Raw genomic sequence first — 13,795 nt, 5'->3', positions numbered from 1 at the left:
ACATTCAAACGGTTCCTCCTTGGTGTGAGTCCACATTGCCATGCTCGTTAAAACAAATACCGCATTGGGAGCACTTGTATGGCTTCTTCCCTGTGTGGGTCCTTCCATGATGCACAATGGAGTTGTTCTGAACAAAGTTTGGCCACATTCAGAGTATTTGTACGATTTCTCTTAAGGCTGGATCCTCTCATGCATAATCAGCTGTGATTTTTGTAAGTTGTATCTTTCCCACAACAGGTACGTCCGTGGAGCTTTTCCAGAACTAATATTCTTAGGAGGTCAAAAATATGGATGGTCCCTTATTTGGTGGTATTTTGTTTCAAGCCGTTTTCCTCCTCCCAGAGCACGGACTGCCACACTGTCTGCTCTACGTGATTTTCCAATTGACCTTTTCCTCCCCAGTAACTTCCAGATATTTCCCTCTTTTGCTGGATGGAAAAATAATCTCCCTTGACTTTTCATGTAAGGTATGCTTAAATTTCACACTCTACTTTTCCCAGCTAGAAATCTCTTCTTGGTTTTCTCCAGTTTCTCTCTCACCTGCTGAGGAAGGTGAAGAAAAGTGTGGCTCTCTGAAGGAAATGAAAAATATTTTGATTTCTGGACTGACTTGCTTTGATATTCAATGTTGATTGTTATCCTCAGTTGTCCAGAGTGCTTCTATTTCCCTCTTTTTTGTCTATAAGATTCAGATAAAAGGGTATGGTTGCAGAAGATGAGGGGAAAACATTTACATTACAATGAAAAGGCAAACATGCCACAATGCTTCAATAAGCTTTTACATTAATCATGATTCATTGATGAGACATGGAAGACTACCCAGATCCAAGGTTGAATATCCATTCAATGATAAAATTCACTTGTTGACTGGGTCAATCACAAATTCCTAGCCAAGCAAAGGGTTGTTTTCAAATACAGTCAAGTGAAAAAGAAAGTACACCCTCTTTGATATCTTTGGTTTTACTTATCAGGACATAACAATATCATCTCAACAGAAAACAATAACAGAATTTGAAAGGATCTTAGAAATCTTCTAATCCAGCCCCTTCTCAAGTAGGAGACCCTAAACCAGGGGTCAGCAACACCCGGGAGTCACATGTGACAGCCGTGGCAAGGGGGGCGTTCCACCAGGTTCACCTGGTGCGCCAATTGCGCCCCCTATTGGACCGGGACGCCTTACGCACAGTCACTCATGCGCTGGTGACGTCTCGCCTGGACTACTGTAACGCTCTCTACATGGGGCTTCCCTTGAAATGCACTCGGAGACTGCAGCTGGTCCAGAATGCGGCCGCGCGGGTAATTATGAGGAGTACAAGGTACTCCCATGTGACACCGCTCCTGCGCGAGCTGCACTGGCTTCCTGTGGTCTATCGGGTGCGTTTCAAGGTCTTGATTACGATCTTTAAAGCACTCCATGGCTCAGGACCTAGTTACTTGCGGGATCGTATTCTGCCCCATACATCCCTGCGACCCATCCGCTTGCACAGAGAGGGACTTCTCCAGGTGCCGTCCACCAGACAGTGCCGAGGGGCGGCGCCTAGGAGCAGAGCCTTCTCTGTGGCGGGCCCAGCCCTGTGGAATGACCTCTCTCCGGATATTAGGACCACCACTGACCTCCGCTCCTTCCGTGTAAAGCTCAAGACCCACCTATTCCAAATAGCTGGCCTGGCCCAACCATAACTTCGTATCGCTCCTGACGGGTTTTTAATTCTGTAATTTTATTTAATGGGATTTTAAATTGTGTTTTTAATTGTTTTCACTCATCAGTCTACCTCCTCCATGCACATGTATATGTCTTTGTTCCTATGTTTGTTTGTCTTTATCTGTATTTTATTTGTTTTGATTGTACGCCGCCCCGAGTCCTTCAGGAGAGGGTTGCGGCTAACAAATAAAATTATTATTATTATTATTATTATTATTATTATTATTATTATTATTATTATTATTATTATTATTATTATTATTATTTGGCTCTTTCATCTCTCTGCTGCAGCTCCCTGTTGCCAGTCGGTACCACAATTTTGAGAGGAGCTTCAGGTTTGGTGGGAGGGGGAGCAGGCTGCGTCAGGAGGAGACTATGGCTAGAGGTAGGTTTTCCGGTCAGCTCCACAATTGATAGGACTTTCAGTTAGGACAGGTACCGTGTTTCTCTGAAAATAAGACAGGGTCTTATTTTCTTTTGACTGCTGAAATAAGCGACTTATTTTCAGGGAAACAGGGTAGAGAAAAAAGGACGCTGTGCTAGGAGGAGACTCTATGGTGGGGAAACTGGACTTCCGTTTGGCTCCAGAATTCCACAGAGGGCTTCCAGTTAGGAGCTTTGTGGTTCTTTGAGTATTTAAAGTTACAGACCCCAGCCTTAAACTATTTCAGATAAGAGGCTGTCTCGTCTCTTCTGAAAAGCCTCCAGTGATATAGCACCACAACTTCTGAAGGTAAGCCGTTCTGCTGGTTACTTGTTCTCACCATTATGAAATTTCTCACTGCTTCCATAATATAAAGAGGCGAAGTAGCAGCCACGTACTGCTAATAAAGTGCCCTTGATCAATTGATCATCAGCAAGTATAACTAAATCTATAAAAGCCAAAGTTGTAGGAGTTTCCTGGTCTCTGGCATTGAGGTGTGTGTTAATGACGTCAGCTCCTGTCTCCCCCACCTCCCTTTTTCTATTACCTTCCTTTTTATTTTTTTATTTTTTATTTTTCCTTTTTCTTTTCTCCCCTCTTTTTTAACATACAAGAGTCTGAAGATTTTTTTTCTTTCTGTTTTACTGTTTTTACTCTTTTGGCTTTTTAAAATTTTCTTCTTTTGACTACTCCATTGTCATTTGGGATTACAATTGCCCTCCATACTAAGCAGATTAAAGCATAGAAGAATGTGAAGATGAGTAAAAAAATAACAACCATTGACTCTGCAACAGCAACCTCTTCTTCTTCACCATCAGGGGGACAAAGATCAATACAGACGATGTTGCAAAAAGACAAGGGAGTAACATTAGAGATGATCATGCAAGGAATACAAAAGATACAAGTAAGAACAGAAAACATTGAAGAGAACAGAGAACATTGAAAAGAGAACAGAGAACATGGAAATGAGAATCAAGAACAGAACGAACAGAAAATATTGAACAAAAAAACAGGAAAACAGATGAAAAATTGAAAACATTCAACAAATGATGATGAAATATGAGGACAGATTACAAAAAATTGAAGAAAAAGATGACCAAAGAGAGAAGAAAATTGGGGATATCAACAGCAGATTGTGTATGGTGGAAAAAGATAACAGTGGAATATTGGGTTGGGAGGTCGAAAGGTCAGAATTTTTTTTGAGATTACAACATATAGAAGAAGAAAAAGGAGAGAACTTGGCAAATGACAGAAATTTTGATAGATGTTTTGGAGATAACCCAAGAGAAGATGATGAATGGTATAGACGAGGTGTTTCGAGTTTATACAAGATATGCAGCAAGAAATGGTCTCCCAAGAGAAGTCCATGTAAGATTTACTTAGAAAGCAATTAAGACACAAATACTACAGAAGGCAAGAGACAAAAAATTGGAATACAAAGGCAAGGAAATTGTAGTTTTGAAACAAGTACCAAGAAGAGTGGGAGAGGTGAGGAGAATATCAACTTTTGACTAAAGTTCTACTTAAAAAAGGTGTTAATTACAGATGGCTGATACCAGGTCATGTTTGTACGGCAAGGACAAAGATACAGAATAGACACAACTGAGAAAGCAGAATCATTCTTCACAGAACATCTAAGAGGGAAGGCTAAGGAGGCAGGAAAAGAAGAATTATTGACAGAACTCCAAGAGGTGTCTACAGTCGGGACTGAGAAAGAAGGTGCTGTAGGTGGGACTGAGAAAGAAGAAGATGCTGTAAGCGGCATTGACATCAGAGAATGAGAACCGAGATCTACTAGAGCAATAAATCCTACTTATAAAATATAAACATGGAAGAGAAAAAATGATTAAAATAAATATAAATGGACTTAATTCAGCAATTAAAATAAGGAAAATATTCTATAAATTAGAAAAATTAAAATTGGACATAATCTGCTTGCAAGAAGTGCATATTCAAAAGCAACATGAATAAATATTGGTGCAGCCAAAACTGGGGAAAATATTTACTACACTGGCAAGATGTAAGAAAAGTGGAGTGGTTTTTTACATTAAAGACACAATTCCAGCAGAACAAATTTATACAGATGACGATGGAAGAATTTTGCTGGTGGAAATTATGGACAATAATAAGAAAATATTTTTAATAGCAATTTATGCGCCTAATGACAAACAAGATGAATTATATAGACAGCTACACAGGAAAATAATGGACTTGGACTATGCTAATATTTGTATGATGGGAGATTTCAATGGAATTGTAGATCAGAATATGGACTATAAAACACACACACACACAAAAACCAAATAGAAAATCTCTTCCAAAATCCTTTTTTAAGATAATTGATGAAATAGATTTAAAAGATGTTTGGAGAGAAAGAAATCCCACCAAAAAAAACAATATGCCTTCTACTCAAATAGACATTTATCATGCTCCAGAACTGACATGATATGGGTTACAACGGAATTGATCTGTAACATACAGGAAATTGAGATTGAAACAAGTACTTGGGCGGGCCATAATCCAATGACAATCAAATGGAAAGGACAAAGGAAAAGATCTAGATGGATGTTAAATGATACTATATTAAAAGAGAAGGACTTGGTACAGAAAATGGAAAAAGAACTGGCTTTCTTCTTTAAAGAAAACAGAAAAGAAGATACATCAATGCAGAATCTCTGGGATACAATGAAGGCCTACACCAGAGGTCTGATAATAGATTATACAAGAAAGAGAAATATAAAGAAAAGACAAGCCTTCAAAATGCTAGATGATGACTACAAGAGTCTTGAAAAAGTCTTACAGAAATCTCCGCAAAAAAAGGACATTAAAATAAAAATGGACGTGATTAAACATAAAATGGGGTTAATGGAAAAGGAGGAATTAGCACAAAAAATTAGAGGTGCTAAACAGAACTATTTTGAAAATGCAAATAAACCAGGTAGATGGTTGGCATATAAAGTAAAAAGAGAGAGAGATTCAAGGAAAATACTGCAATTAATAGATGATCAAGGGCAAATTTGTTATGGAAATGAAGAGAAGAAGAAAATTATATAAGATTACTATGGTAAATTGTATGATCAAGAGAATACAGAAGAGGGAGGAGCTAAACAATATTTACAGGAAGCCAATCTACCCCAGATACCTAAAGAAACTGAAACAATGCTAAAAGGCAAAATAACTATGATGGAGTTAACTGAAGCACTTAAAAAACAAAATAATGGAAAGGATCCAGGCCCGGATGGGCTGTCAGTTGAATTCTACAAGACACTGCAGGAATCGTTGTCTCTTCCATTACTAGAAGAATACAAATTGCAAGCATTTGCAGGAGATTTGGTCTTCATCTTAGAGGATCCATTAGAAACTGCACCTAAATTGATAGAAAAAATAGAGGAATATGGAAAAGTAGCAGGTTTGAAAATAAACAAAGTTAAAACAAAGATCTTGACAAAAAATATATCAAGACAAAAGGAAGAATTGGTGGAAGTCTTGAAGATCCAAGTCACGAATAAGGTCAAGTATTTGGGGATATACTTGACAGCAAAATGCAGTACACTTAAAGAGAACAATGATCATAAACTTAAACAGCAGATTGCGACAGACTTGGCAAAATGGGAAAATTTACAATTATTAATGATAGGGAGAATATCTACAATCAAAAGGAATATATTACTCAGAATCTTATATTTGTTCCAGACAATTCCAATCAGATTAGGGAAAGATTATTTTGACGACTTAAATAAAATAGTGTTGAAATATATTTGGCAGGGGGGAAAAGCAAGAATAAAATTAAAATTGTCACAAGATGCTAGAATAAGAGGAGGATTTGGTCTGCCTAACTGGGAATTATACTATCAGGCAACAAGCCTGATGTGGGTTAAGGAGTGGATAACATTAAGAAATTCTAGATTACTGACTGTAGAAGGACATGATTTATTGTTGGGATGGCATGCTTTCTTATGGTACAAGGGAACTAAAAAGCAGGGGCATTTTAGAAGACATTACATACGTGAGGCTTTGCTATTAAATTGGGAGAAGGTTAAAAGGCAACATTACTTTACAATTCCAGTCTGGTTATCAACTATTGAAGCTTTTTCATATCCAATAAGAAGGAACAGTTAGATATGGCAAAATATTGAATACAGAGGGTGAACTTAAATCTATGCAAGAATCGGAACAGGAAGGAATAAAGATGAATTGGTTTTTATATGTGCAAATACAATCTAGATACGATAAAGATCTTAAAACGAAATGATAAAATGACTGAGCTAGATAAAATTTTGGCAGGTACTGATGAAAAGGTGATCAAAAAACTATATAGATACTTACTAGAGGTTAAACTAGAAGAAGAACAAGTTAAAGAATCTATGATAGCTTGGGGGGAAAATTTGGACATGGGATTAAATTAGAGATGTGGCAGAAAGTGTGGTCTCAAAATTATAAAATGACAATGTCAACAGCATATAAAGAAAACTTGTATAAGATGTTTTACAGGTGGCATCTATCCCTGATGAGAATAGCAAGAATGTTCAAGAACAAATCCGAAAAGTGTTGGAAATGTCATCAGATACCGGGTTCTTACTACCACATGTGGTGGACTTGTATAGAAGCTAAAAGATATTGGACTAAAATCCACACTTGGTTGGAAAAAATGATACAAAAACATATAGACTTTAAGCCAGAGATCTTTTTATTGGGAATTATACCGGAAACATACAATAGAGAATTGAAATATTTGATTGTAAATGTGTTAACAGCAGCTATAATTATATTTGCAAAAAATTGGAAAAATGAGAAAATACCAACGCAGGAGGAAGTTATTCAGAAAATAATGGAAAGTGCTGAAATGAGTAAATTGACATTTAAAATTAGAGAACAAGAAGATGAATAATTTTATAAGGTATGGGATTTATTCTATCAGTGGTTAGATAAAAGTGAGGCCATCTGTCTAATAGCTGAAGCTTAACTGACATAGGATTATGGAACAGGACAATGGTCACAAAAACACATCAGGAAATCTACAACAGAACATCTGGAAAAGAAAAGAACCAAGGTGTTGCAATGGCAGTCAAACTCCAGACCTCAACCCGATTGGCGGGACCTCAAGAGAGTTGTGCATAAAAAAATACCCACAAACCTCAATGAACTGAAGCAATGTTGTAAAAAAAAAGATGGGCCAAAATTCCCCCACAACACTGTAAGAGACTGATTAAGTCATACAGAAAAGAATTGCTTCTCATTGTTCCTGCTAAAGATGGTTCTACAAATTATTGAATCATACGTTTTTCACCCACGGCATCTCTATTTTGGCTTTCTTCTTATAAAATAAATGATGACCTGTGGTAATATGGCATGTGTTATTGTTCACCTGTGGGTGTATTTTACCCACTTTTAAGAACTTCTAAGGACCAATGGATTTTTACGATGTCCTGATATGTAAAACCATAGAAGTCAAGGAGAATGTACTTTCTTTGTCACATTACTGTGTATCTGGAAGTCCTGGGGATAGATTATACGTTTGGAAATATGTACATTCAGAGAGAAATAAAAATACACACCTACAATAGGGAGATAATCCATGTTTTTCAAGCCCGAAAAAATAATTAAAATTGTTACAGTCAAACCTTCTGCACAAATGTTAATCGGGAACCTATTGAATTTGATGTTTGCTCATGTTTTGAGATGGCAAGGCTGAAATTCAACAGGCTTCTGAGGCCACGGAAACTTTCACAGGAAACCACTAGCCTGTGGTTTAGGCATGTGACCAAAACCACAGAAGGCATGCTTGACTATTTCTATAATTTTTATAGTTTCTATATTTCCATACCTTATCTGTCGTGTGCCAGCTGCCTCTTATGTAATGAAGCAAAAGCAAAGAAATGTACAAATATCTGCCTTGCACTATGCTCTGGGTTCCCCATCAGGCGAATAAAAGCATTGGCTTCTCAACACTACAAGCTTGGACTCTCTCTTTTGTTTTACTGAGCCACACCTGACAATCTGCATGACACTAACTTTACAGATGTGGGGGCTCTAATGGATGAAATGATACCTAAAGCTTCTGCAAGACTTGAAGCAACAGTTATGCCCAAGGAAGCCATGAGCTCAAAGTAAAATACTTTCCACAACCCCTTTGGTGACATCCCAATTGAAGTAGTCCTCACTTACTGACTGCAGTTGGGACTGGCACCTGTGTCACCACGTGGCTCCGTCATAAAGCATGATGTCACATGACTGTGCCAACTTACATCTATTCCTTTAATGTGTTTTAATGTGCATGCATTTTTATGTCTCTAAGCCGCCCACAGTTATGTCATGGTAGGGTTGTTGGCCAATAAAGTTTATAAATAAACTGAATAATCCAAACGTTCATTTTTTAAAAACATTGCTGGATTAAGCACAGTTGAACCTGGTTAATACATGGATGGGAGCACCAATAGGAAAACAAATGGAAGTAAAATAACCCAGAGGAACATCAGTCCAATCTTGTTGCTCACAAAACATCAGGTCTATAACAGAATAATTGAGTTGGGGATCTTCTAGTCCATCCTCTGTTCAGGCAGGAGACCCTATTCCATTCTGAACATGGCTGTCCAATCTCATCTTAAAGCCCTCCAGTGATGGGAGCACCCACAACCTCTGGAGGGAAGCTATTCCCAAAAGAATCCACCTTCACTTGGAAGAGACTTTTCCAATCTTCCCACCAGAAGGAAAATTGCAGCCACCAATTTCACAGCCTGCAGCACCAGTGGGCTTCAATTCGGGGAGGGAAGGAACCTGCAGCAGCAGCAGCTGAGATGCTTCAGCCCAGTTGCTTCTCTGCTTCCAGGACTCTCCTCCCACCTGCCCTCAACTCACCTTCCAGCTGCTGCTTCGACCCCGGGAAGAGCACAAAAGCCGCTTGCACACCACTCTCCTCCCATGATGATCTGAAAGAGGAAGTTCCTCTACTTTTCTCCTCCCCCCCTCCCCCATCCTTTCTAGCAACGCAGAACTAAATGGTTTAAAACTCCCTTTTAAGCCCAAGCACAGATGACACTATTGTATTGGTGGCTTTCTAAGCAGAGATGTTGCCTGACCGCCATCTAGCGACAGGAGGTGGAAAAACAAGCCTGTCCAGTCTCCACCAAGACATTTGGAAGACATTTTCACTGATTATATGGCAGGTGGTTTTCGACCTTTGCAACTGAGCCATGTGAAATTTAATGCTACTTAGTTTCATTTTTGGTGCCTTTGGGTCAGTCTTGATGCCTGGTCTTGCAGCTTCTTTGGCAAAGCTTTTGGGAAGGGGTTTACCTCCTTCCTAAGCTTGAGAGGACTGGCCAAAATTGAATTTGATGGTTTTGCCCTTCAGATGGGACTGGAACTGAGTGTTTCTCTATCTCTAACCTGGTGCCTTCAACCAGTATCCCAATCTGGATCTTCTTCTTTCCCACAAAATCTCCCCATTGACCTGTTCCTGCTGATCCCACAGCAAATTCAAGGCTGCAGCTGTGGAAAGTTATCACTCAGCCCCCTCCCAGAAAAACGAAATATCCTAGGAAATATTGAAAAGGAAGAATATTACATTTCCCAGGATGTGAAAAGGAAGAAACATGTTTAAAGAGAGAATAGCTCCTTGTAGCTTCCTGCCTCCACCCACTTTGTCAATGGGCCATTAAGAAGGCCAAACCAGTCTCTTTACATAATAGAGAATTCTCCCCTTCAGCTCCAGAGGGATGGGATTAAGGCATGATAATATTGGCCCTTTACCCAACTCGCCACATGGCATCTGAGAACTCAACCAAACCTGGATTCAAAACACAGCCTAGAGAGTTGCCCCTGCATGGCTCCATGTGAGTCTGACAACCAATCAGAAGACAAGATCAAGATCAAAGGCCAGAGAGGGCATAAAACCAGGGACTCAGCATCTCAGTCCTTCCTTCCCTTCTTCTCCACCAACATTGAAGCATGTGATCACCTTTTCTGTTCAGGACTCAAGCCATGTGGTCCTGTCCACCAATAAACTATCTTTCCAAGCAGCTCCATGTCTCCAGTGTCCTTTTCTCCACTTGGAGCGGAACCCAGAAGGATATTTCTTTCAACACAGCTTTCAAAATCAGGGTAGAGCTGGAAGGGACCTTGGAAGGGATAGAATAGAGTAGAAATGCCCCATTTTACGACTTTTTTTGCCACATTTGTTATTGAATCACTGCAGCTGTTAAATTTGTAATACTGTCATTAATTGAATCTGGTTACCCCATTGGCTTTCCTTGTTGGCAGGTCACAAAAGGGGATCGCCTGGACTCAGGACAGAACAACGGTCATAAATATGAGCCAGATACCAAACATCTGAATGTAAATCACATCACCATGGTGTGTGTGTGTGTGTGTGTGTGTGTGTGTGCTACAATGGTCAGATCGCTGAGTTACATGCACTAGCAAACCTCTGAGATGCCCCTGCACCCCAATGGTTGTGAACTGCTTAAAATCTGGTTGTAAGAGAATATTGACACAAAGCCTTTGTGGGCAAAGAGAGAAGAATCAGACAGGAATTTCTGGGCCATTTAAAGTGTTTACATTCCATGACCAATGGTGGGATTCAAATAATTTAACAACAGGTTCTGTGGGCGTGACTAGGTGGGCATGGTGAGGTGGACGTGGTGATGTGGGCGTGGCTTGGGGTGGTCATGTGGTTGGGTGGGTGTGGCTGGGCGGTCACGTGACTGTGTGGGTATGGCCAACTCAATGTCACTCACATCAAGGGGTGCCTCCCCTGGCCTCTCCTCGCCCCTTCCCCCCCAGCCACTCCTCACCTTGTCCTACATGTTATGGCGAGAGAAAAGGATTTTTCAAAGTCCTCTTCCCCTTGATACTAAGATGAGATTTTGCTATCAGAGGACCTGATGTACATTTCCAAGTATTGTTTATCACCATTCTCTTGGTAAGACTGGAGAGATCTATAAAGAACAACAGAATTGGAAAGGAGCGTGGAGGTTTTCTAGTCCAACCCCTGCTCAACCATGACACTCTATACCAGGGGCCAGCAACCTTAAACACTCAAAGGAGTCACAAAAGTCCTAATCAGAAGCCCCCCCATTCAATTCTGGAGCCGACCAGAAGTCTGGTTTTCCCTACCATAGAGTCTCCTCCTAGCGTGGCATCCTTTTTCCTCTACCTGTCCTAACCAAAAGCCCTAGCAATTGTGGAGCTGACTGGAAAACCTGCCCCTTGCCATAGAGTCTCTTCCTGGCACGTCCTGCTCCCCCCCCAACAGAAGCTCCTCTCAAAATGGTGGTGCCAAATGGCCCCAGGGAGCCACAGCAGAGGGATGAAAGAGCCACAAGCAGCTCCAGGACCACGGGTTGCTGACCCCTGCCCTATACGATTATGGACAAATTTCTTCTTAAAAACCTCCAGTGATACCCACAGCTTCTGAAGGCATCCCATTCCTCCAATTAATTGTTCTCACTGTCAGGAAATGTATTATTTCTACGTTGGATCTGTTTGATAAGTTTCCATCTCACAGATCCACCTCAGAGTTACTTCCAGTTGAGCCAGGCACAACCTATTCTATACCTGTGCATTTGGGGTTTTTTTCTTGCCTAAGTGTAAAATCTTACTTTACTCTCCATTAAATTGCATTTTTGGTGAGAAATGGTGTTCTACAGTGGTGTTCAGTTTACTAATTAATTTAATTATTTCTGCTTTTTTTCCCTTGGGCCTTATTGCAATATTGTTTGTTTATTTGGATTTATATGCCGCCCTTCTCCAAAAGGACTCAGGTCGGCATACAACATTAAAAAACACACATCCCAAAAGTTAAAAAAAAATTAAATCCATATCCAAAAAAAAAAAAAAAAACCGAATTTAAAAAACAATACATTTAAAATAAGTTAAAATTAACAGGCCAGGCAATATTCCAAAACTTTCACAGATCCTTCACAAAGAACCACTTCTAATTTAACTGGAATACATTATTTTCATTCTCAGTTTTTTTGGTTACAGAACTTCCCTTCTTCATTCATCGTTTTACCCTTTAATGATGTTTGTACCTACTTGCAAGAAAAGGAAGCGTTTAATTTTGGAGCTGCATGGGCAAGAGCAGCCAACTGTTTCCAGGTCCGGCTTCATCCCTGGCAGAGAACCGGTTGCTAACATTTTTCAATCCCACCCTGGTTGGAACTCTGACTGAAATTTTCCCCACAATCAGGACATTCAAAAGGTTTCACTCCTGTGCGAGTCCTCTGGTGTGGAATGACATTGGAACTCTTGACTGAAACGTTGCCCACAATCAGGACATTTAAAGGATTTCTCTCCTTTAAATCATAATGTTGTACTCTGTAGGATGCTTGCCTGTTTCTCTATCTTCGTAATGTAGTGGGCCAACAGTATATAAGCTGCAGATCTGCTTTAGGTCAGGGCTGCTCAGAAAGCTGCCAATGCTTTGCTGGGATAGAGTGTGCACAGTGATAGTTTCAATACTTAATATACGTTGAATCTTGCAATTGATTTGGTTGCTTTAGATGAGACAGGTTTCGGCCACTGTGTTTCCTTTATGCTATTTCCTTTTATCTCTCTTCCTCCCATTGACTGCCAGAGAGTAGGCAGGTTGCTCTCTCTGAGATGTTTGCAATGTCCACAGGGTGTGTGTGTGTGTGTGAGAGGGGGGAGGGAGGGAGGGACAAACAGGGGGGGAGAAACACCTGAAGAAGCTTGTGTGTTGCTGTCAGGAAACCTGTAATCAGGAATCCTTTAAATCACTAGGCATTGAGTGCCACTCCAAAGAGACTTAGGTTCACTTTTTCAGCAGCATAATTGATGTCCTTCCAACTGGCTTGTTTTTTGGGGAGGCTCCCACCATTAGTAGTGTTTCCTCAGAGAAATCAGACCTTCCCCAGGGAACTTACAGCAGCAGCAGCAAGAGGAAGTAGACTTTTGACTCCCCTCCAAAGAGCTTTGTGGGTTCCTACAAACTACAGTGTGTGTGTTTTCTTGTTCTACATCTGAGCCCTGGGCAGCAAGCAATGAAAAACATGGCTTGTTTTTCCAATCTCATTCCCTGGGATCCCACCTAGCTCAGAGTCCTTAAGTGGGACTCAACCATGAGGATCTGGTTACTGCTTGCTACCTGAGAGTAGAGAAAATCTCCCTGTTCCTCTGCACACATTTGAGCAACAGATCCTTCCAGGTCCTGAATCCTTGGGAGCCACAGGAAATCAGTCATAAAGTTTTGGGATGTAGAGGTTTTGATCTCCATTGAGTCACCCATAAGAAAGTGCAGGAACCTATATATCAGCTTTCTGCAAAGTAGTGCCCTCCAAGTCTTTTGCTCAAACTGTTTCCGAATAATAAATCGAACTCCCGTGGAGATTGGAAGGCTGCTCAGAGCAATTCTTCCCTCTACCGAGATTTAGGCTCTGCAAGGAGGCAGATAAAATCTCTCCTATCTAGATGTGATTTGGAAGCAAGGAGAATACAGGTGAAACTCAAAAAAATAGAATATCATGCAAAAGTTCATTTATTTCAGTAACGCAACTTAAAGGTGAAACTAATATATGAGATAAGACTCATTACATGCAAAGCAAGATAGTTCAAGCTGTGATTTGTCATAATTGTGATGATTATGGCGTACAGTTCATGAAAACCCCAAATCCACCATCTCAGAAAATTAGAATATTACATGCAATCAA

The 13,795-nt window shown here is 40.2% G+C and overlaps 1 protein-coding gene across 2 annotated transcripts in view; it reads right to left on the bottom strand.

Moving 5' to 3' along the window:
- Positions 1-565: 565 nt before the first annotated feature.
- Positions 566-13,795, bottom strand: part of LOC309384251 (uncharacterized protein) — a 29,598-nt gene continuing 16,368 nt past the window's right edge. The window contains exons 1-2 of one of the 2 annotated variants that reach the window (XR_014173987.1): positions 8,982-9,040; positions 566-679 (exon numbers count right to left, since the gene is read on the bottom strand). The gene's annotated coding sequence lies outside the window, so the exon portion shown is untranslated. Of the gene's footprint in view, positions 680-8,981; positions 9,041-13,795 lie in introns of those variants that run through there. The other variant, XR_014173986.1, reaches the window with a different exon arrangement.

The sequence above is a fragment of the Natrix helvetica genome (assembly GCF_964273705.1).
Source record: "Natrix helvetica genome assembly, chromosome: 1".
In the NCBI taxonomy this organism is placed as follows: Eukaryota; Metazoa; Chordata; class Lepidosauria; order Squamata; family Natricidae; genus Natrix; species Natrix helvetica.
Note: the sequence above shows the minus strand (reverse complement) of the source record. Positions and strands in the feature narration are given on the sequence as shown.